The 24,190-nt window shown below is 39.8% G+C and overlaps 1 protein-coding gene across 4 annotated transcripts in view; it reads right to left on the minus strand.

Annotated features, from left to right (window-relative positions):
- Positions 1–24,190, minus strand: part of cadm2a (cell adhesion molecule 2a) — a 435,685-nt gene that overhangs the window by 398,319 nt on the left and 13,176 nt on the right. The window lies entirely within an intron of this gene.

The following is a 24,190-nucleotide window of genomic DNA, read 5'->3' on the forward strand; positions in this document are numbered from 1 at the left end:
AGTTAATTCAGGTTCACTACAAGTATATATATATATATATATATATATATATATATATATATATATATATATATATATATATATATGTACCATGTGTAGTAAAGTACACTGTAAAGCATACTTAAATTTGATATACAAGCATGTATAAGTAATCTCAAGGAGGAATATATTACAGGCCAATTAGGCTGTACATTTAGATATACTATTAATAATATGATTATGAAACTTCAATGTATCACTGGGCACTTCAATAGGAACACCTGTACCCCCTACTCATTTGTGCAATTAATTTTGCAGTGGTTACAGTGGGCATGGGTTCTATCCATCCATCCATTTTCTATACTCCTTATCCTACTTGGTCGCAAGGAATCTGGAGCCTATCCCAGGGAGCATGGGGCACAAGGCGAAGTACACCCTGGACAGGGTGCCAATCCATCGCAGGGCACACTCACATACACATTCACACACCTATTCCTACACTACAAACACTTTGGATTTGCCAATCAGCCTACCATGCATGTGTTTGGACTGGGGGAGGGAACCGGAGTACCCCAGAGGAAACCTCCGGAGCGGGGGAGACAAGCAAACTCCACACACACAAGGTCGCAGTGGGAATCGAACCCCCAACCCTGGAGGTGGGCATTGGTTCTTTTTCCAATTTTCACCTGTCCAGTTTGGGTAAGTCTGTGCCCACTGTAGGCTCATATTTCATTTCATGGTTGACAGGAGCAGAACACAATTTGCTCTTATAGCTCAACTGCCTCATGGTTCAATATGTTGTTCGTTCTGAGATGCTTTTCTGTTCACCATGTTTATAAAGAATGATTATTGAAGTTAATGTAGGCTTCCTGTCAGCTTGAACCAGTCTGGACATTCTCCTCTGACCTATCTCATCAACAAGGTGTTTTATTCTGCAGGACTGCTGCTCACTTTTTGTTTTATGTAAACTCTAGGGATTGTTGTGCATGAAAATCTCAGGAGATCAGCAGTTTCTGAAATACTCAGACCAGACCATCTGGCACCAATAACCATGATACTGAGATCAAATGTCTTTTCCACATTCTTATAATTAATATGGTAACTGAGGCTCTTGAACTGTATGTGTATGATTTTATGCATTGCACTGCTGCCACATGCTTGGCTGAAAATCGCATGAATTGGGTGTATAGTTGCATGAATGGGCATGGGTATGGGTGTTCCTAATAAAGTGGCAGATGAGTGCATATTCAGTACGTTAGGTCCATGTCTTTTTTTAATATGGAAATAAATAATAAATAAATAAATATAAAAGCATATAAATATAAAATAACATAAAACAGGTACATTTTTATCAAGCATTTTAAAATTAAATTCTGCATTCTGAACAAAGATTTTAACCCAACCCAACATATTCTTCTGAGTAAATGCAAAAGTTTAGTCTGACAGAAAGTACACAGGGGTAGTATTTAAAATAGTATAAAATAGTGTGTGTGAGTGTGTGTGTGTATATATATACACATACACACACAGTTAGGTCCATATATATTCGGACACTGACAAGTTTTGTTATTTTGGCTATTTACCAAATCATATATATGAATATGAAAGTGCAGTCTCACATCTTTACTTTAAATGTATTAATATCCACATTGGAGGAAGGGTTTAGGAATTACAGCTCTTTAATATGTAGCCCCCTCTTTTTCAAGGGACCAAAAGTAATTGGGCATTTGACTCCAAAGTTGTCTCATGGACAAGTGTGGGCTATTCCTTCATTATTTCTTAATCAATTAAGCAGGTAAAAGGTATGGAGTTGATTCAAGGTGTGGTATTCGCATTTGGAAACTGTTGCTGTGAACCCACAGCATGCAGTCAAAGGAGCTCTCAATGCAAGTGAAACAGGCTATCCTTACGCTGCAAAAAATACAAAAATCCATCAGAGAGATAGCAGGAACATTAGGAGTGGCCAAATCAACAGTTTGGTACATTCTGACAAAAAAAAGAAGGCACTGGTGAGCTCTGCAACACAAAAAAGCCTGGACGTCAGTGGTAGATGATCGTAGGATCCTTTCCATGGTAAAGAAAAACCCCTTCACAACATCTAGCCAAGTGACGAATACTCTCCAAGAGGTAGGCATATCATTAACCAAGTCTACCATAAAGAGGTCAGATTAGACTTTGCCAAAAAACATCTAAAAAAGCCAGCCCAGTTCTGGAAATGCATTCTTTGGACAGATGAAACTAAGATCAACCTGTACCAGAAGATGGGAAGAAAAAAAGTATGGAGAAGGCTTGGAAAGGCTCATGGTCCGAAGCATACCACATCATCTGTAAAACATGGTGGAGGAGGTGTGATGGCATGGGCATGCATGGTTTCCAGTGGCACTGGGTCACTAGTGTTTATTGATGATGTGACAGCTGGATGAATTCTTAAGTGTATAGGAATATACTGTCTGCTCAGATTCAGTGAAGTTAATTGAACAGAGCTTCACTTTACAGATGGGCAATGACCCAAAACATACTATGAAAGCAACCCAGGAGTTTTTTAAAGCAAAGAAGTGGAATATTCTGCAATGGCCAAGTCTGTCACCTGACCTCAGCCAGATCGAGCATGCATTTCACTTGCTTAAGACAAAACTTAAGGCAGAAATACCCACAAACATACAATAACTGAAGACAGCTGCAGTAAAGGCCTGGCAAAGCATCACAAAGGAGGAAATCCAGCATTTGGTGATGTTCATGGATTCCAGACTTCAAGCAGTCATTGCCTGGAAAGTATTCTCGACAAAGTATTAAAAATTAACATTTTATTTATGATTATGTCAGACTGTACAATTACATTTGAGCCTCTGAAATAATGGAACTGTGTATAAAAATGGATGCAATTCCTAAACGTTTCAGATGATATTTTTGTTCAACCCCTTGAATTAAAGCTGAAAGTCTGCAGTTCAATACCATCTCAGTTGTTTAATTTCAAATCCATTGCGGTGGCATACAGAGCCAAAATTATGAAAATAGTGTCACTGTCCAAATATTTGCGGACCTAACTGTACAATGGGACAGAGACACTAATATTTGTTTATAAGTGAAGTAAACATGTCTAATCAGATGCTTGTTTAGGATTTACATGATCATGAAAGGATGTCATGAGGGAGATTTCTCCATCTAAAACCTCATACCCAGCACTGGTGCTATGAAATTTACAAACCCACCACCACTATAAATGACACATGGTAATGCATGAAAAAAAAACAAAAACAAAAAAGCACACCTGCTAATATCTCTTTCTCGCACTCTCTATTTCTCTCTATTCTTGGCAGAAGCAGAGAGCTCACAAGGAACATGAACCCGTCTGCTCTCTTACACTACTGCCCTGGAGAAAGGAGTCACAGCTTTAAGCGCCAAATGAAATTAACTGCCTGTAAAAGTTAATGCTGAGGAGAGAAGAAAGAAAGAAAGATGGAAAATTTAAATGGGAATTCAATAGTTGAGACATGCACGCCTCCAGTCTCAGCGAGATTCCCCTCCACGGCACTCATTTCATGTTTTCAATTATTTAAGGCCAAAAGAGATGCTCTTAATTTTGAGGCAGGGCAATTTAAACTTCTAAATCTAACGGATCATTCATTCAAATTGATTGTGCCAGTGAATGTAAGATATTTAGTGCAATGAGTGTGCCTGAAACACTCAGGACAGGTAATGGATCAGAGTGAGAGACTGCACTTTCTCATGGCTATTCTTTAGAGGAGTACTCTATGGTAATTTACCAAGCTTAGTGTATAAAGCTGAAGCTTGCTGGCTGAATAATCAAATTCAGCCTGTGTGGTTTAGAGAGAGGATTGCATAACAGGTGGTGAAATCATTAGAAATGTACACAATTCCGCTGTAGTGAAAACAGACATTTTTCAAAATACAGAGATGGGATAATGAGTTAGAACTCTTTCTGTGACTGACTGACTGATGGATTTATTGAATTAACTGCTGAGATGGGAATTGTGCAAATCTCTGATAAGACCACAACTTTGCTTTAAGATCAACGAAAAATCCATAAAATTCACTGAGGTCTAACACAGATCACACACTGATAGCAAGTCAGCTGTTCCAGAGATTTCTGTTCCAAATACAGGGATTCTGCTGCAAAATATGACCTCTCAACAATTAAAAATATTTTAAATATAGCAAAATTAACCTAATAGGTCTTATTATAAGATCACGACAAAAATATAATTATTGAACCTAGACATTTTACTAATTTCGAGCTTGAGATAGTCTTGTTCTACTGGCAGAGTTTAAGCATTTATTTCTAGAAACACACAAAATTAACATTTGCCAATACAATAAGCTTGAACAATCTCTCCTGGATTTTGCGATCACAGAAATTAATGGGAAATCAACAAAGTGCCGCAATTTCACAGGAGCTTGCAATTTTTCAAAATTACAGCAGATTTTCCACAGATTTGGGCCAAACCACCTCATGTGAGGTCATCACAATGCACATTCAGCCAAAGCCCTCTTCGATTCATGTGCGTCGAACATGAGTACAATTTCACCAATTCAAGTGGTATTCAAATTGAAAGGGAACTCAATGTTGCATGAGCTCCACTCTGTGGGAAGTGCCCTCACATACGACAGGTATCTGAAGTCTGTGTGAAATCACACCTATTTATAGACTGCCGTGGTCAGGTGATGTGGATTACGCACATCATGTGATTATAAAACGGCACCTGTAAACCACGTCATCAACCTTATTATCTTAAGCGAAATACTGCATGTCGGATCAATTCCTCTAAATTTTTCAGAAAAGACTATATATATATATATATATATATATATATATATATATATATATATATATATATATATATATATATATAACTTTTCTATCCCTCACCTCTTTGTGAGTATGAGTCAGAGAGAGTTCAGGAAGTGTGTTACTCTGTGCTCATGTTTTATTTTGAGGACGGACGGATACACTTTCTATGTGAAGTGTTTGGGGGTGGATCACGCTGCTGCGGCTCATGAGGGGGCTGACTGGGCACATTATGAACGCTCCACAATCAGGCAGCTTCTCAGCCAAAGGGAGATGGGTTTGGAGCCTCGGAGTCCCCCAGCTGCAGCCGGGGCAGCAAACCAGCTCAGGTTCTGGGGATCCCATATGGATCTGGAGGAGGAACTGGAGGTGAGCGCTGCTCTATATCTTGATGTGTCCTCCGGATCTGACTCCGCTTCCGGGTTTTGGAGCTGGCGTCTCCCCCTTGTGATATAGAGATTCAACCCACCCTCTCTGACTCTGGGGAGCCAGAAGGGGGAGCCAATGCACCAAAAATGGAGAGCAGCTCTCAGTCATATAAAGAGCTGCTTGAAGTGATGACTAGGCCTGTTGAAAAGTTGAATTTAGTCTGGCCTAGGGAAGAGGAAGTGGCTCGTAGCAGGCTGGATGAGCGCTTTCTCCTCAGTGAAATTAAAACTCCCTCACACCGCAGAAGATTCACCTTTTTGTCCAGAAGTGCAGAATTTAGGGGGGCCAGCTTGGCCATCCAAGCCGTGTAAGGCCATCTTGGAGTTGGTTGGCAAAGCCTATGCGGCAGTTGGTCTCATTTGTGGGTCACTGCATACAATGGCAGTGTAACAGGACTACCAAGCAAACCTGCTGAATGACCTCAACAGCGGGGAGGGAATTCAGCACGATGCAGTGGCGGAACTTCCCCACGCCACGGTTTTTGTCTCTTCGTCGCGGTGGAGAGGCACCTATGGCTCAACCTCTCAGGAATGGGGATAAGGATAAGGTCTCCAGGCTGAATGCCCCTGTTGAACCTTCCGGCCTGTTCATCGGTGCAGTTAATGCCATCACCGACAGGTTTTGTAAGGCAAAACAGCAAAGGGCAGCGTTCAGCCAGTTCCTTCCCCGTCATGTCGAGTTCAAGCTTGTGGATGCCAGGGTCAGCACTAGTGCAAGGGAAGCACAGAAGGTGAGAATTGTGGCCCACCTCCCCCTGCGGAAAGCCACGGGGACCAGATCTAAGAACGATCATTAATGCCAAGCAGGCAAAGAAGGAGAGTCCTGATGGGCTGCAGAGGGAGGTATCAGGGGACTTGAGGTTAGGGCAGTTAGCCCCTAGTATTATTATAAGGCCCCCCTAGCCAATATGGTTCCAAGTTTTCAGTTCCCTCTGCTGTTACAGGGCATCAAAAATCTGATGCTTTCCCTCCAGCAGAATGTGGAAAGGTTAATGTCAATAAAGACCATCTGACAGTGTGGAAAATACTGGCAAATGTGTCTCCATGGGTTCTGTCCACCATAGAAAAGGGTTACTAGGTCCAGTTCAGAGCTCGAACCTGCCCCCCTGCCCTCGCCCCGGGATTTTCCCTTCGGTCTAGCTTTATCACCTCGCAACATCACACAGTGCATGAATACCGCTCTGGCTCTCTTGCAACTCCAGGGCATCCGTGTACAAAACTACCTGGACGACTGGTTAATTCTAGCGCAATCCAGGGAATAGGTGATTCAACATCGAGATGTTGTTCTCGCCACATGAGGAGCATGCTTTCTCCAGTGCAGCGGACACCTTTTCTAGGGGCTATATGGGATTCCACCATGATGAGGGTGTATCTACAGTGCATCCGGAAAGTATTCACAGCGCTTCACTTTTTCCACATTCTGTTATGTTACAGCCTTATTCCAAAATGGATTAAATTCATTATTTTCCTCAAAATTCTACAAACAATACCCCATAATGACAACGGGAAAAAATTTTGATTGAAATCTTAAAATCTGCAAATTTATTACAAATAAAAAACAAAAAAGCACATTTACATAAGTAAATTCATAAGTATTAATTTGGTTACTCATATCTGGATTACACATGGCATGCCTGTGAATCGCGTCTTCACTTCAGATAACAGAGGCTGATGACGTGGTTTACAGGTGCTATTTTATAATCCCATAACTTGCAAGCAATATTGAAGGAGCAGAGAATCTGATATCAAAATATTTTTAAAATCAGCATCTGTAATGATCAGCCATTTTATTGTACCTTACTGATGGAAGTGGTTTCAATAATAAAACCTACCATCTTCAACAGATTCTCTTCTAACACCAAAAAGATCATGCAGCCTTGACCTGGATAAAGTGATTACTGAGGATGGTTGACTGAATGAATCTTCAACACCTACTTACATGTTCATTTTTTACATTATCTATACTTTTTTCACCTTACAATAAACTAATAGCTTCTTTTAGATGGCAAATATCTCTGGAAAGGTATAGTACACTTAAAATTTAAGTTTTAGAATGACATAATTTAAAATGACAACCAGTTTATGACATAATTGTGGTTTTTATATTAAGTATTTTGGCACTATGTGGCAGTCGGTCACTCCATGATGTGCCCATGAAATGTTTTGTTACTAATTTGTGAACATGGTGCTAGTTTGCCTATTCTGTCGATGTATACTGTATCAATGCAGAAAGCATAAACAAGCTTCAAAACTGTCAGAACACACACTCTGAATAACTCCTGGCTTGTATGTACAGCATTTCAGCAACATGTAACATAGTTTGCTCAACCACAGTGTAAACCACATTTAAAAATATTCTGGTTGACAAATATAGTAATGAATTACAATTTCTCAAGTATTTTCCGCTTGAGTATAAGTATTGTTTTGGAAGGTTAGTGTTTTACCCATTGAATACTTGCCCTCTTATTCGAGTAAAAATTACAAGTGGAAATTTTTTTCTTACTACTAACATTTTCATACATTCAAGTGCTTATTAAAATCTCAAACGCCATAGGATTTTTTTTTTTCTAAATTTCTCTTACGTAGCTTCTGTGCCATTCAGTGGCACTGTCAGACATCCAATCAAATTCACAGTTAGCATTAAGTTTAATATCTAGTTTTGTTTTGTTGCTAATGCCATCTTAGCATTAATTCCAACAGAGTTATTAAACTTTAGATATCCAGAAAGCCAAATTCTAGATTTGTCATAGTTGGCAAAATATTTCATAAATAAATAAATCCTAAATATTTACCATGCTTTGCCTAAATCAGAAGGTTTTGGCACAAGATACATAACTAAATTGTGTGTGAGGGGTAAGAAAGGCTTATTGGGTTTGTGGGCTTCGGCTTCAGGCAGCAAATCATTAGCCAGCAGCTTGATGATGATTTTTTTGGCTGTGTTGATGATTGGATGTGAAAGTCAGAGGGCAAGAGGGTAATAAAGCTTTCTTTAAACAGCAAAATGGCTACAAATAACAGCTAATCAGAATGCCACTCCAGGACCTTAATGTGCTTCTTCTTGAGCCACTCCTTTGTTGCCTTGGCCGTGTGTTTTGGGTCACTGTCATGCTGGAATACCCATCTACGACCCATTTTCAATGCCCTGGCTGAGGGAAGGAGGTCCTCACCCAAGATTTGACGGTACATGGCCCCGTCCATCGTCCCTTTGATCCGGTGAAGTTGTCCTGTCCCCTTAGCAGAAAAACACCCCCAAAGCATAATGTTTCCACCTCCATGTTTGATGGTGGGGATGGTGTTCTTGGGGTCATAGGCAACATTCCTCCTCCTCCAAACACGGCGAGTTGAGTTGATGCCAAAGAGCTCCATTTTGGTCTCATCTGACCGCAACACTTTCACTCAGTTGTCCTCTGAATCATTCAGATGTTCAGTGGCAAACTTCAGACGGGAATGTATATGTGCTTTCTTGAGCAGCGGACCTTGCGTGCGCTGCAGGATTTCAGTCCTTCACGGCGTAGTGTGTGATTATGGTCCCAACTGCCTTGAGATCATTGACAAGATCCTCCCGTGTAGTTCTGGGCTGATTCCTCACTGTTCTCATGATCATTGCAACTCCACGAGGTGAGATCTTGCATGGAGCCCCAGGCCGAGGAAGATTGACAGTTCTTTTGTGTTTCTTCCATTTGCGAATAATCGCACCAACTGTTGTCACCTTCTCACCAAGCTGCTTGGCAATGGTCTTGTAGCCCATTCCAGACTTGTGTAGGTCTACAATCTAGTCCCTGACATCCTTGGAGAGCTCTTTGGTCTTGGCCATGGTGGAGAGTTTGGAATCTGATTGATTGATTGCTTCTGTGGACAGGTGTCTTTTATACAGGTAACAAGCTGAGATTAGGAGCACTCCCTTTAAGAGTGTGCTCCTAATCTCAGCTCGTTACCTGTATAAAAGACACCTGGGAGCCAGAAATCTTTCTGATTGAGAGGGGGTCAAATACTTATTTCCCTCATTAAAATGCAAATCAATTTATAACATTTTTGACATGCATTTTTCTGGATTTTCTTGTTGTTATTCTGTCTCTCACTATTCAAATAAATCTACCATTAAAATTATAGACTGATCATTTCTTTGTCAGTGGGCAAACGTAAAAAATCAGCAGGGGATCAAATACTTTTTTCCCTCACTGTACCCAGGCTGTAATATCGAATGAATGTGTGAGGCATAGACAACCCCGCTGCAGCACACACATCCTGTAAGGGTAGCATGTTGGATAAAGCCTTTGAGGAGGCAACAGCCCTAGTGGAATGAGCCCTTAGGCCCAGAGGCGTATCGCGACTGTGCGCCTCATAAGCAACAGAGATTGCTTCCATTATCCAATTAGAGATGTGCTGTTTCGACACAGCATTACTTCTACTGTCGCCGCCAAAGCAGACCAGCAGCTGTTCCAAATTAAGCCACTGACCGCTCCGGTAGACGTAAGAACAGAGAGCCCTTACTGGGCACCGTAGGTGCAATTTCTCTTGTTCCGGTGTGCGTAACAGAGGAGGGCAGAAAGCCTGCAACACTACTGGCTGGGCAGCAGATGTAGGCATTTTAGGAATACAATCTGGCCTAGGATATAGGAAGGCCTTGGCTAATCCAGGGGCAAAGTCAAGGCGGGAAGAGGCAAAAGAGATAGCTTGTAGATCTCCTACTCGCTTGAGAGATGTCAGGGCCAGCAGAAGAGCTACCTTTAGAGCCAGATGCTTCTCAGAGGCTGGCTCTAAGGGCTCAAATGGGGCACCTGACAGACCTTCCAGGACCACAGAAAGGTCCCAGGAAAGTATGCATGGTCTACAGATGGGCCTCAGCCAAATGACACAAGGCATAAACCTTGCAGTTAGAGGATGTTGCACTCTAGAGGCTCCATCAATAGGGGTGTGGCTGACCGAAATGGCAGCCACGTAGACCCTGATTGTAAAAGGAGCCAACCCTGCTGAGAAACGTCCTCGTAAGAACTCCAGGACTGTAGCTATTGCGCAGTTAACTGGGTCTAACTGATGTTCCTCACACCACAAGAAAAAAAGTTGCTACAGTCGTGGATGGTGCTCTAGCGTTCAACATGGTCTCTACCAAGATTATTATAGTTTTGCATTTTTCATTAGTTTTTATTTTGTTTTGACTATGTTTTCAAATTCACTTTAGTTTTAATTAGTTTTCAAAGCGGGTTTGCTACTTTAGTTTAGTTTGTTTTTTTTTTTAAATGCTTAGTTTTAATTTAGTTTTTATTAGTTTTGGTGTTAGTTTTAGTCTTTTGTAATATGGGTTATTTGTCAAGGCCAGAAAAAGTACTGTGTAATAAAAACTCAACAAAAACATCATAAAATTTTAGAAATGTGTATTCAATAATAACACCGGTACATAAAATGTACACATGGGCACAAATATGTAAACAGTCTACACAAGACGTTGCCGTAAATGCAAAATGTGTAAGTGACGTGTGCCAGGAAAAAAACTAAATAGGCAATAGACTAAAGAAGACATACATGAACAGCATGTATTCAACTAATTCGTGAGCCACACATGACATTGCTTAAGAGCCAGGAGTGTCAGGGAGCTCAATCTGAGAAAAGAACATGAAACAAATAAAAAATAAAAAAATAAACTCTAGAGGGTCAACTCATTCAGACCATCTCAAAATTAACTAGGTCACTCAATGAATTGGACTGCCCAGCAGTAGATGCATGTGCAGCTCCAGGTGTTTTGAACTTTGGTTTGAGTAAAGTGGCGAACTTTTTGAAGGCAATCGACTCACACAATTGTGTAGACATCCCAGTATTGATAAACATATTAACCAACGCTTCCTCCCGCTTGTGGTGTCCCTGCGTATTTACCAAGCAGCAGCTATCGGTTCGCCGGTGAAAGCACTGCTTTAATGTTCTCTGTCCTGCGGTAGTCTTCGTCATGCTGTCCAACCCTGTACCGGGGTTAGCTTCTGTTTCAGGGGAGGGGGGCTTGGAGTTCTCCTTTACCTTTTATTAAGGTAAGCTAGGTTAGCCTCCTTGTGCGCACTTCTCAAATGTACTTTCAAATTCGTGGGATTTGTCCCTTTAATAAATTGTCCACATATTTCAACACCTTCCAGTGCAAGACACTTGCTTTTATCTGACACACAGTCATATTTAAAGTAATCCCAAATAGGACTCTGCTGCTTTCTTCCAACTTTCAGTACCGCCATGATGCCAGGTGAGGAGCATGGATTATGCTGTGTTTAATTTGACATGGAATGTCGTAATTTCCGGGTTCCCAGTCGGAAATGTCAATTCTGAAAGATATTTGCTCTGTGAAAGACATTGTCAAAGACAAAAACTAGGGACATTTAATCTATAATTGTATTTTATTTTAGTTAGTTTTTGTTTTCATTTACGATTGTAACCTTGGTCTCTACAACCTCAGTTGCAAGACCAGAATCTATGAGCCGGTGCCCCTCAGGGTCCAGACCCACAGTTTCCACAGTTGCGGCCAACGGTGATAAATCAGCCCTCTGGCTTGATCAGTAGATCCCTGGAGATGGGAATCTCCCAAGGAGTGCCGTCCAGCAGGGATATTAACTCTGAGAACCATATTCAAGCTGGCCAATAAGGTGCTATTAGCAGCAGACATAGACACAGGCAAACTATTGCAAGAACTTGTGGGAGCAGAGCGATCACGGGAAAAATGTACAGATGTGACCTCAGCAACGTGTGCACCATGGCGACCAGCCCCAATGGTGTGGGAGGAGTGAGGGTAAACCACAGAAGGCAGTGTGTTGTCTCCTTGGAGGCAAACACATTCACTTCCGCTTGGCCGAACCTCCGCCATATGGTCTCCACCACTTGTGGATAGAGCTGCCAATCCCTGGGCCTCATCCCCTGCCTCAACAGGATGTCTGCCCCACATTCCAGTTGCCCAAAATGTACACTGCACTCACTGACAAAAACTTTCACTCTGCCCAGGGAAGAATTAGTTGTGCCTGGCTGAACAGGGGGCGCGAACATAATCCTCCCTGGTGGTTGATATGGGAGACCACCGCTACTTGTCTGTCACTAACACATGGTGACCTTTCAATTGAACAAGAACGACCCTTTCCCAGGTGAGGTGGCCTTACATGGCTTGGATGGCAAAGTTGGCCCCCCTAAATTACTTGCCGTTGGTGGAGAGAGATAGCTCACAAGTGTCTCCTCCACCTTCGGCATAGCTAAATAGCTGTACCATTCATTCCCCATGATGGTAGAATAATCCAACATCATGGGGGTTCTAAATATGGCTTATGTATTGTTTTCGCCAGAAGCGTGATATTTTGTCATGCACTTCTGGAAAAAAGCGGAGTTTTCTGCAGTGTGAGGGAGATTTATTAATACTGGGGAGAAAAAAGCTCATCCAGCCTTAGTAAGCATTTCAAGCATCTCTTTAAATGGTTGAGAGCTGCTCTCCATTCTGGCACACCCTTCTGGCTCCTCAGAGTCAGACAGGAATTTATTTTATTTTGGCTTTCCATAGCGGAAGGAGGACTCACGAAACAAGCTCCAAAATCCAGCAGAGAGCCGGATCCAGAAGACAGAGCAAGAGATTGTCTCCAGCTCCTCTTCCAGATCCATATGAGATCCCCAGATCCGTGAGGCTCTGAAACCCAACTCCCTTCGACCATAAAGAGAGCAAGCCACGAGCAGAGCTGCTTAATTGTAAGGCGTTCACAATGCACAAAGTCAGACCTCTAGAGGGCTGCCCTGGCTTGCGCCACCCCTTCACTAGACACTTCACACAGGAATTGTGTCTGTCCTCTGCCTGTGATGAAATCATGCGACGCGCTTAATTAAGAATGTCACCTGATCATGGCAGGCGTATAAATAGGCATGCTACACAAGCTTCAAATGACGGTCACGCTCCAGGGCGCTTCCCACAGCGTGGAGTTCACACAACGTTGAGTTCCCTTTGAAAGGGAACAAGGCATGTTAATGTCTATATGAGTTCCTGTTTATGTGAACATGATATGAGAAGGGCATAAGGAAAGATAATGTACTTTGCATGGCAATACAATGATAGCTTAGCTGTGCCTCCCCTCAGCTAGTGACATCAAACGAGCTTAGTTAGAAAAGTTATATATATTATCGGTCTGGTAGTTCTACAAACAGTGACAACAACCGAGGCATGTTTTATGATAAAGCCAACTTTTTCTGATCATGTCATACACTGATGTGCACTAAAATCCCTGAAAGAACTATGAGTCTCACTTTGTACGGTAGTGTATTTTTGTAGGTTTGATAGGTAAAGTAAAAGTAAAGTAATTTGTAATCTGATTAGTTTTTACATGCAGTAATCAGTAATGTCATCAGATTTTAAAGTAGTAATTAGTAATCTTTAGTTTATTACATTTTTTGAGTAACTTATCCAACACTGATAATTAGTTGACAAAGTGAATGCATGACAGTACCACTATCCTCCAAATGTTTTTGACATTTGGGTTTTGCCCTGTTTTTATTGATTGTGGAAAATGTAATTCCATTTTGTCATAGGGGAGAAGGGTTAATTACTTTTTTAATTATCATTTCATTTTTGGCATTGAAAAAAAAAACATTTGACTTTTTACCAGCACAATTAATACAACTGCAAACCAAATTTTATTCTATTGGTAAGGTTACAGGGGGAAAAATCATAACCATTATCCACGAGTTTCTGTTTTTCCCCCAAACCACAGAGCTGAAGGATGTGTAGGAGTATAGGTGAATGCTGGGACTAAGGCCAGGACTCCAGCACTCTTCTATGGTTAAGAGCCTTGCTCAATGGCACTATGACTGTAGATAGCGTAAGCCTGGGATCGCACACACACTCTGAGAGCTGCCTTATTCCCACTGTCCTGGAAAACACTAGCCATAAGGTTACCATCTCATATCTTTAACCATAAGGCTGCTACAGACGATCACAAGCCAAGGCTCAGTATTCAGGTACTCTGAGACCTACATAATCACATCTTCTAGGGTAGAATATTGCTTTTCAATGCACAAATATCTTGCCTGAGAGTTGTGCTAAAAATATGCCTGATAAGTCATTCATTTTAAATGGCGAGACATAAAGACTGCTTTCGCTTTGCTATTTAATTGTGCATAATTAATGTATTAGCAGAGTAAATCAATACTGAATGAAAGTGAAAGGAGATAACACTACACAGTGTGAGGCAAATGGCAAGAGGCTGAATAAATGAAAAATGGACGGGGTATAAAAGCTGTTAGTCACAGGCCCCTGCGATTAATCGGAAGGCCAAGGATGAAGAATTCTCCCACCATGGCAATAAACTGGACCCTCAATTAATTTCATGTGTGTGTGCACACGGCCAAGCGGCTTGGGCCTAGTTACAGAGGCCTGTGTTGAAGCAAAGAAGAAGATTATTCCTCTATTTGTCACTGAGACTCATTCCAGGATTTCCTAAGCCTGCTCTAGGGATGATGCTTGCAAATGATAGACACACAGACAACAAGAGAGAGAGTAAGACGGACAGGACGGATGAAGGGAAGAGCAGGGGAGAGGAAGAGCAATGGACAGACAGCAAAATTGAGCCGAGATAGAGAGCGGAAATTGTTGCTCAGTGAATGTTCAGCTGGGCAGATGATAAGGGTTAAATTATAGCTATCTGTAGCCACTGGTGCTGGCTGCCTGACTGGCTCGCATCCTTTCTATTAACAGTTGCAACTCCCTTAAGAGAAATCAATAAAACTGAACTGTTTTCTTTTTTTCTTGCTGAGACGCATATCATTACAGGCAGAACACAGCAGACGTACCATCAGGTCACACACCTTCCACGACAGAGGCGAAGCTGACCCACCTGTGCCCTGAGTCTAATTGAGGGTCTGTATTTGAATAAAATAGAACGAGGCAAGAGGCCAGAGCTGAAAGCACATTTATCAGTCTCTAATCTCCTGTTGCCTGAACAGCAGGCAACAAGCCCACCAGCAAGGGGCCAAAGCACAGCATCAGAGCCAGGGTTATTGTGGTGGAAGGAAAAAAGGAGCAGATGGAGACAGAGGAGAGAGAGAGAAAGAAATGGAGGGAGGAGGATAGGGGAAAAGGGAGAGAAGACTCGCTGCTTATGTTTCTCTGATAAATGATTTTGACAGACTGGGCATTCCACCTGTTTGTTTTATTATGTAAAGCTTGAATTTATGCATGACGTCAGAAATTTATTGATGAAAATAATATTGCGAAATATTACAGAGAGTGATCAGTTTCAAAATCAGTTCAGTATCAACAAGGAACAAAAAATGTCTGGTAGATAGTCTGGTATTTATCATATTAGATTTTACTTTGGCTCATTTTTCACATTAAATTTGAGTTTTAGATTCCTTCCATTAGACTCCAGAAAAAGTGTTCACTCCTGCATGTAGTGTTATACTCATTATGTTTTTTTTCCAGTAAATTTTAGGTGCAGTGTCTGTGTTTTAGGGGAGCACCTTAAGCCGAATGAATGTAAAAAGGCATTTAGGTGGCATATCCAAATGAATATAAAAACAATGGTGAGAGTTCAATGTGTTGAGAAAAAAAAAACAGAGATGTGGCTTGATCTCAAATGGTAATCTGGCAACAGGAATGAACTGCCAATCAACAATCAATGTTTGGATGAAAGGTTGTATGATTGGTGTGTGACAGATGCTCATCGCTAAGCTAATCAAACACTTGAATGGATATTTCTCTGTATCGTCATCTCGGGATGGTAGTTATGACCATCGACAGCCATCAATAAGGTATGCCTCAAAGAATAAATGATGTATAACCATTTTTGTTAGGGAGTAATTCTTCTGGATGTTAACAACTGCAATAGCAGATAGTGAAAAGATATAACTAAATGTAGCCTATTTTACAACTAAAGAGATCGCTACCCTAGCTAACTTGCATAGATATTCATGTAAGTTACATTAGCCAGCGAAGCTAGTTAGTTGATGTTACATAAAGATACTTGAACTAAAGTTAGTATCTAACTGAACTAAAGTTAGTATCTAACAACGACTGGTAGCTAAGCAAAGTTAGGCTGTGTAATGTCATTTTCTGATGAAAACCGCTGATCAAAGCAGTTAAAAAAAAATGTCAAAAAAAAAAAGTTTTAAAAAACCCATATACCATCTATATTAGATATAGTATGGATCTGATCAAGAGAAGAGTGTTTGAAAAATCCTAAATTCAATGTTCAATACCAAGTTACCCAAACTCAAAGTCATGGATTTGCTGGTTCCAAAAAATAAATTAGTTACCTCAACCCCGGATAATAATAATATAATAGCATAATAATGCAATTACACCCTTTCAAAGAACAATGAACATTTAATTCTCAAGAATATTCTAGATTTTTCTTTTTCAAAAAACATTGTTAAAGCACAAAAATTGTTAATATCTTGCATGCTGTTTTTTTTCAACAGTATGTTTTATTTCAAATGGGTGCTAGTGCTTGCTACACATATTACATTTTAATGTACAGTTTTTGCATTCGAATGTGCATTTTATATTAAACTTCACAAATATTCAGAGTTTGAATTTTAATGTGACAGCCCTAGAGTAGACGAGACGACAGAGGCAACGCGAATCGCTAAAATGTTAGTGACATTAATTCTTATGTAAACAAACACATATGTAAACACAACAGGCAATATTGAGGTCATGTCCATATATGGTAAGATAAGTCAATAATGTAATTATAGTGACAGGCCTACCGTCCAGGGTGTCCTCTGTGGGATAGGTTCCAGGTTCCCCGCGACCCTGTGTAAGATAAGCTGTACAGAAAATGGATGGATTGAACCGCAGATAGGCCAAGTTATACGCATTGAAGGTGAACTTTAAAAGCCCTCCTCAGTCAAGCCCTGAAAATATGATTAATGATGGTTTACAGCATACAATTATTCTCTTTTTGAATTGTGAAAAGAGAGAAACAGAAAGAAAGAAAGAAATAAAAATTGCTGTTGCTTAGAAAATGCAGTTGGAAAGTCTTCTGGGGGATTGATCATTAGAGCTGACTGACAGGGTACAGAAGCTAATATATAGTGAATGTTAAAAATGGTAATTATGACTGAATAATAGCTGATTTATATCTTGAAATGGTTGGAATATATAAAAAAAATAATTTATATACAGTGCTGCTCAAAAGTTTGTGAATTTTCTATATATCTGCATAAATATGATCTGAAACATCATTAGATTTTCACACAAATCCCAAAAGATGATAAAGAGAACACAATTAAACAAATGAGACATAAATATTATACTTGGTCATTTATTTATTGAGGACAACTATCCAATATTACATATTTGTGAGTGGCAAACGTATATGAATCTCTAGTATTAGCAGTTTAATTTGAAGGGAAGGCAATCAGGTGTGAGTGATTGGCCATTTTATTTAAAGAACAGGGATCTATCAAAGTCTGATCTTCACAGTACATGTTTGTGGAAGTGTATCATGGCATGAACAAAGGAGATTTCAGAGAACCTCATGCAGGAGATTCAAAACCACTGTTACCATCCCCAGCAGTGGTCGATCAACAAAGATCATTCCAAGAGCAAGGCATGTAATAGTCTGCGAGGTCACAAAGGAGGCCAGGGTAACTTCTGAGCAACTAAAGGTCACGTTGGCTAATGTTAATGTTCATGAATCCACCGTCAGAAGAACACTGAACAACAATGGTGTGCATGGCAGGTTTGCAAGGAGAAAGCCACTGCTCTCCAAAAAGAACATTGCTGCCTGTCTGAAGTTTGCTAAAGATCATGTGTAGAAGCCAGAAAGCTGTTGGAAAAATATTTTGTGGAGAGATGAGATTTTAGTTTTTGTTTCAATGAGAAGGGCTATATTTTGAGAAAAGAAAACACTGAATTCCAGCATAAGAACCTTATCACATCTGTGAAACATGCTGGTGGTAGTATTGTGGTTTGGGCCTGTTTTTCTGCATCTGGGCCAGGACATCTTGCCATCATTAATGGAACAACAAATCCTGAATTATACCGACGAATTCTACAACGAAATATCAGGACATCTGTCCATGAACTGAATCTCAAAGGAAGTGGGGCATGCAGCAAGACAATGACCTTAAGTATACAAGTCGTCCTACCAAAGAATGGTTAAAGAAGAATAAAGTTAATGTTTTGGAATGGCCAAGTCAATGTCCTGACCATGATTCAATAGAAATGTTGTGGAAGGACCTGAATCAATCAGTTCATTGAGGAAACCCACCAATATCCCAGAGTTGAAGCGGTTCTGTACTGAGGAATGGGCTAAAATTCCTCCAAGCTGATGTGCAGGACTGATCAACAGTTACCAGGTGACTGTGGCTCAGGTGGTAGAGCTGATCCACTAATCGTAGGGTTGGCGGTTTGACTCCCGGCCAACATGACTCCACGTGCCGAAGTGCCCTTGGGCAAGACACTGAACCCCAAGTTGCTCCTGATGGCAAGTTAGTGCCTTGCATGACAGCTCTGCTACCATTGGTGTGCGAGTGTGTGTGTGAATGGACGAATGAGACAGAGTGCTTTGAGACATGAGACACAGTGCACAAAGCACTTTGGCACTGCTAAGGTTAAAAAAGCGCTGTATCAGTGCAGACCATTTACCATTTTACCAGAAACATTTAGTTGCAGTTATTGGTGCACAAGGGGGTCACACAGATAGTGAAAGCAAAGCTTCACATACTTTTGCCACTCAGATATGTAATATTGGATAATTTTCCTCAATAAATAAATGACAAAATATAATATTTTTGTTGTTTAATTGTCTCTTCATCTACGTTTAGGACTTGTGTGAAAATCTGATGATGTTTTAGGTCATATTTATGCAGATATATAGAAAATTATAAAGGGTTCTACCCTCAAAGGGTTCTACTTTCAAATTATAAAGGGTTCTGCTTTCTTTTTCTACTCTATGCTATAGTTTAAATTTTACCATGTGTAAAAGTTTGTAAATAATTTGTAAAACAAAAACATGGAGGAACAGGAATGTAATTATGTCTTGTAGATATTTAATCCACTAATACAGGCATGGAACTTCAATAGAAATAGAATGCTTTGAAAAATTGCAATTCGATATTTTACACAAATCTTTCAGCTCTAATTTGGGCCACAGCTCTAATTTGGTGAGGAGGCCTGGGGTGCAGTCTGTGTTTCAGTTCATCCCAAAGGTGTTCAGTGGGGTTAAGGTCAGGGCTTTGTGCAGCCCACTCGAGTTCTTCCACTCCAACCTCAATGTCTTTATAAATCCCGCTTTGTGCACAGGGGCATAGTCATGCTGGAACAAATTTGGACCTCTTATTTCCAATGAAGGGAAATTGTAATGTTACAGCATACAAAGACATTTTATATAAATGTATTCTTCAAACTCTGTGGCAACAGTTTGGGGATGAAACACATATGGGTGTGATGGTCATGTAAAATTCGGTAAATATTCTGATAAAACTGTTGGTTATATTGCTAGGGTCCATGTACATTGCGTTCGTTCATTTTTGATTTCAAAATTGAAAAACAAAATACAAATGATGATGCATTCACAAATGTTTACTTTTTATACTGAAAATTAAATTACTAATTACTATGTTTAAAACCCATTTTTGCTCAAAAATGGCAAATATTTTAAATATGGCTCATTTATACTTTCTTCCCATGTTATTTTTTTAGTTTGACTTATTTCATTCTGTTGCATGTACGCATAACCCGTGTGTAATTTAACTAACTGAAAAATGTGCATAATCCATCAGTGGCTTCGTCAAACTGGCCCAACCAATCATAAAATAACGGCAGAAAATGTTATTGGCTAAAAGCAACTGCATGTTCTACACTCACGAGGTGGCTTCATTCTGCCCACCTTCTTTAGCTGTCAAGAACACCGGTCGACGTTTTAATATCCTCTGATGGATTATGCATGTTTTTCAGTTAGTTAAATTACACTCGGGTTATGCGAGCATGCCACAAAACGAAATAACTCTATCTAAAAAGTTAAGACGGGAAGAAAGTATAAATGAGGCATATTTGAAATATTTAGCATTTTTTGAGCAAAAATGGGTTTTAAACATAGATAATTAGTAATTTAATTTTCAATATTAAAACAAAAAATTAACGAACGTGTTGTCGTTTGTATTTTGTTTTTCAATTTTGAAACCAAAAATGAATGAATGAATGTACAAGGATCCTGGTAGCTCCTAAATTTTCATTATTTCACCCGGAATGCTCTTCTACTATACTTAGTCACAGCCCTGTAACTGCAGAGGCAGCCAGCACACATGCCTTCACCCAACTGTTAGCCTTTTCAACCCCAAACCCACAAGAAAGAACAGAGAGAAAAACTTTTGATTGCTGACTTGCCTGGCTTTTGAGCAGCAACCCACGAAGATCTGCCAGGATGGGGAAAAAAATGGCTGAACACAAAAGCCTTCGCCTCCATGGGCTCATCAGCTTCCCTCATCTGTGCTCATTAAGCAGACAGCAAGTGAAGCTAGATGTGTGAAGAAATGCTAAGCTCTCCATAAACAAGCAATTACAGAGACACTGCAGCATCTCACAGAGGCCGAGCTTCACCAAGACCTACCGAAAGAAGACCTTCGCTGGGTTTAACTAAATCTGCACCTTCAATTACAATGGTTCAGTAGTTTATTAAAACGGAATTATGTGTAGTTACTACTAGCTGGAGGAACTGAAAGGTTGTTTTATTATTTTTTTGACACATAATACACAGGCTGAACAAACAGAAAATGCTGAGCAAGTGTGTTTATTGTGTGTGTGCACATGCAGAGAATGAGGTCAGTCTGAACACTGTTCGTAATCATGAGGAACAGGGTTTTATTTTTAGCTTTGCTTCAAAACAAGCAGTATTTGGTTGTACTTAGTGTTGAGATAAACAAACCCAGCTTTACAGAAAAAAAAACATTCACATGCAACTTAACAGCTTTTAGACAATGAATAGTAACTTTCTTTCACAAGCGCACACACAACAAATATCAAAGTATCGAGAATTTTAGTTTAACTTACACTAGACTACTAAGTCATGTTCTGCACCAACATACTCAAAAATTGGTATGTAATAATTTTTTATTACCACATTGTTAATACTGTTACTTTATTTTTAATATGGTCATATGGTGCTTTTTTAAAGTTCATTATTTTGTTTATTGGGTGTAATAGAAAAGGTTAACATGCTTTAATGTTCAAAAAACACATTATTTTTCCACATACTGTACATTATTGCAGTGCATCTATTCCCAGGCTGCCTGAAACACTCCAATTGAGTTCCGGTTTCTCCAAAGCCCCTTCTTCCAAAAAGCCCAGGGTGCTCTGATTGGCCAGCTGACCCATTGCATTATGACTCGCCAAAAACCTAAAGTGAGTTAATAATGTCTTCGGTTTTACCGTATCAGTTTGAGCCCGAGACAGATTAAGAAAATGCGGATGAACAATCAGCTCAATCGGAACCAACTTTGCAAGCACGACTTAAACAGAACATTTCTCTCTTACCTTTTAGATACAATGTTATAACAATTTAATGAGGCCTATGAAATCGACAGACAAAAAATCTTTAATTACAGACAGGTAACTGTATCATGGGAATACGTGTACGTGCGTTACTCTGCAGGTTTATAGGTAAAAATTCCCACAGCTGAATATTAAAACTACTTCAATACAATAACTTTACCTAGCACATAAGCAGAGGCCTACAACTGAGCCCTGGGCCACAACACAAAACTCCACATTTGAACAGTCAATAGCAGATACTTCATAAAATGATCAAACATAGTTACAGGTTCTGTTTCAGAAGCATAAGACTGTCCACACAAAATGGGAATCGCCCCATTTTTCAGGAGAGCCATTTTTCAGTTTGTATTGTTCTCAACCAGGTTCAGCAAGCTGTCCTCCGTAAAATGCACTGTGCACAAGCAATATTTTGGGTTGTACTGCTCAGGAACAGCGTTATAAATAAATGTTAACACTGATTCCTAATTTTGTCTGTTTTCGGAAGGCCAAACAAAGGGGTTTTGCTTTCGCATCGAAACACCCAGTATCTCCACGGCATGCCGGCAACATAATTCACTGAAGCCTTGCCTTTTTTCTTTGTGCCTGCCTTTGAGCGGCATTACATTAATATTTAAATTTGTGACATAGACATTTGCGGAAGTAATACCTGGACTTTGACCGAGGTGTTTTAGGTAGGTCTGGAGCATGTTCTCTGATAGATAGAATAAATCCTTTTGTGGGAGACTTTGAGCTTTGTAACTTTGCAGATCATATACATGCACAAACAGATACATTACACAGTAAAGGAAAAGGAAAACATTAAAAAGCATCATATGACCACTTTAAACATATAGCCCACTTCATTGGTAATTTTACGCTTTCAGTGACATATGATTACACTTAAAATGCTCATTAAATAAATCTAATTTCTCCTCTTCTCAGCAGTAGTTAAAGACAATCAGGCTTGCAAGTCATGTGGTAAGCCGTTTTTTCCCCCCTCATTCATCTGTACCCTTTTTCAGTTTTCATTTCACACAACAGGATAAAACAAGATACATTATAATGAATATTATTAATAACGGCCATGAAACTTGCATTGACACTTTTTGCAACATAAACAATCTTGTCACCTCCCACGCAATTTGAAATGTAGAGAACCAACCACTCATCAGTCTTTATGAACTCCAGTATGTTTGGAAGTGCTGTAGCCGTGTAACCTACTTGAGATAACTGCACATTTGAAGAAAAAAAAAAAAACATTTGAAGCATTCATCATTCGTATTATTATCTACCATTTTACTGTGTCTTGTTGTACACCATTGTGTAAAATGTCTACTTGTTATGACTGGGATGAAAACTAGAAAAGGACCTAAAAGAATAAGCGTATGAAGAATGAGGAAAAAAACTCTACCCAGTTACCACATGACCTGTAATCTTGATTGTCTTTACTGCTGAGAAGCCAAAACATTCCCAGCTTCTAAGTCTAAATGGGATCAGTATGTTTAAAAATTAGGTAACCATATTTATTATATATCATTTTTACTTAAATGGTATAGTGGAGATGTATGGGTGTGGTCAAGATATGTTGCATAGAATGAGTGGTCTAGTGAACATTTCATACGTTTATATGTATAGCGTGATTGTGATAGGATGTGGATGTGATAGATGTGGATTTTTTCTATGAGTTGGATATACAGGAATATTTAACAGTTAGTGATAAATTTTATGTTGGCCTTCAAGGGATTGTCTATTTGTCCAAAATACCAGCTCATAATGCCAAAATCCAACCTATATCCGACTGTAATTCAATCCTGAGCTCATTTATCATGACATTTCTGAAGGCCTTTAAGCACACTGATAAATGTTATAGCTCAGATTTCTAACAGAGCCGCTTAGTCCAAAAAAAATAATTAATTGAATATCTGTATCATAATCTCATTCTGTCTTGGATCATAACAGATACCACCAATCCTCAACTAAAAGGTCAGAGATCAAAAGGTCAAGCTCAATGTCAAAAATCCAGTGCCGACTGAGAACTCTAAGAACTCTTGGAACCTTTGGGAAGACAATTGACATTTAATTACATTTCACTGCCATAAATACACAGTACATAGAAGACAGTGGAACGAGAATTACACGAGTATAAGTGTTACTCAATATATTAACATCTTCAGTGGGTGGCTAGTTCTGACAGAGACTTACAGTCATGGGACATCAGAAGTGTAAGTACAGCAAGAGCAGAGCTGAAAGCCACTAACTCAATTCATACAGACTGAATTAGATCACCCATGAGGCACAGAGCAGTGGTGAGCTGGGAAAAAAGGCTGGATTAGTCTGGGGCTTTGAGTCCAATCATGACCAATCTTAATCACTTATGAAAGCCGCTCCATGTGGCTCCACACGTAAGCGCCAGTTGTGACCGTTCAGATCCATTCGCTATCTCACTTTCAGCTGAGATACAGACAGACAATGAAAAATGGGAAATAAAATTTTGATCAAGAG

The sequence above is a fragment of the Ictalurus punctatus genome, chromosome 16, assembly GCF_001660625.3.
Source record: "Ictalurus punctatus breed USDA103 chromosome 16, Coco_2.0, whole genome shotgun sequence".
In the NCBI taxonomy this organism is placed as follows: Eukaryota; Metazoa; Chordata; class Actinopteri; order Siluriformes; family Ictaluridae; genus Ictalurus; species Ictalurus punctatus.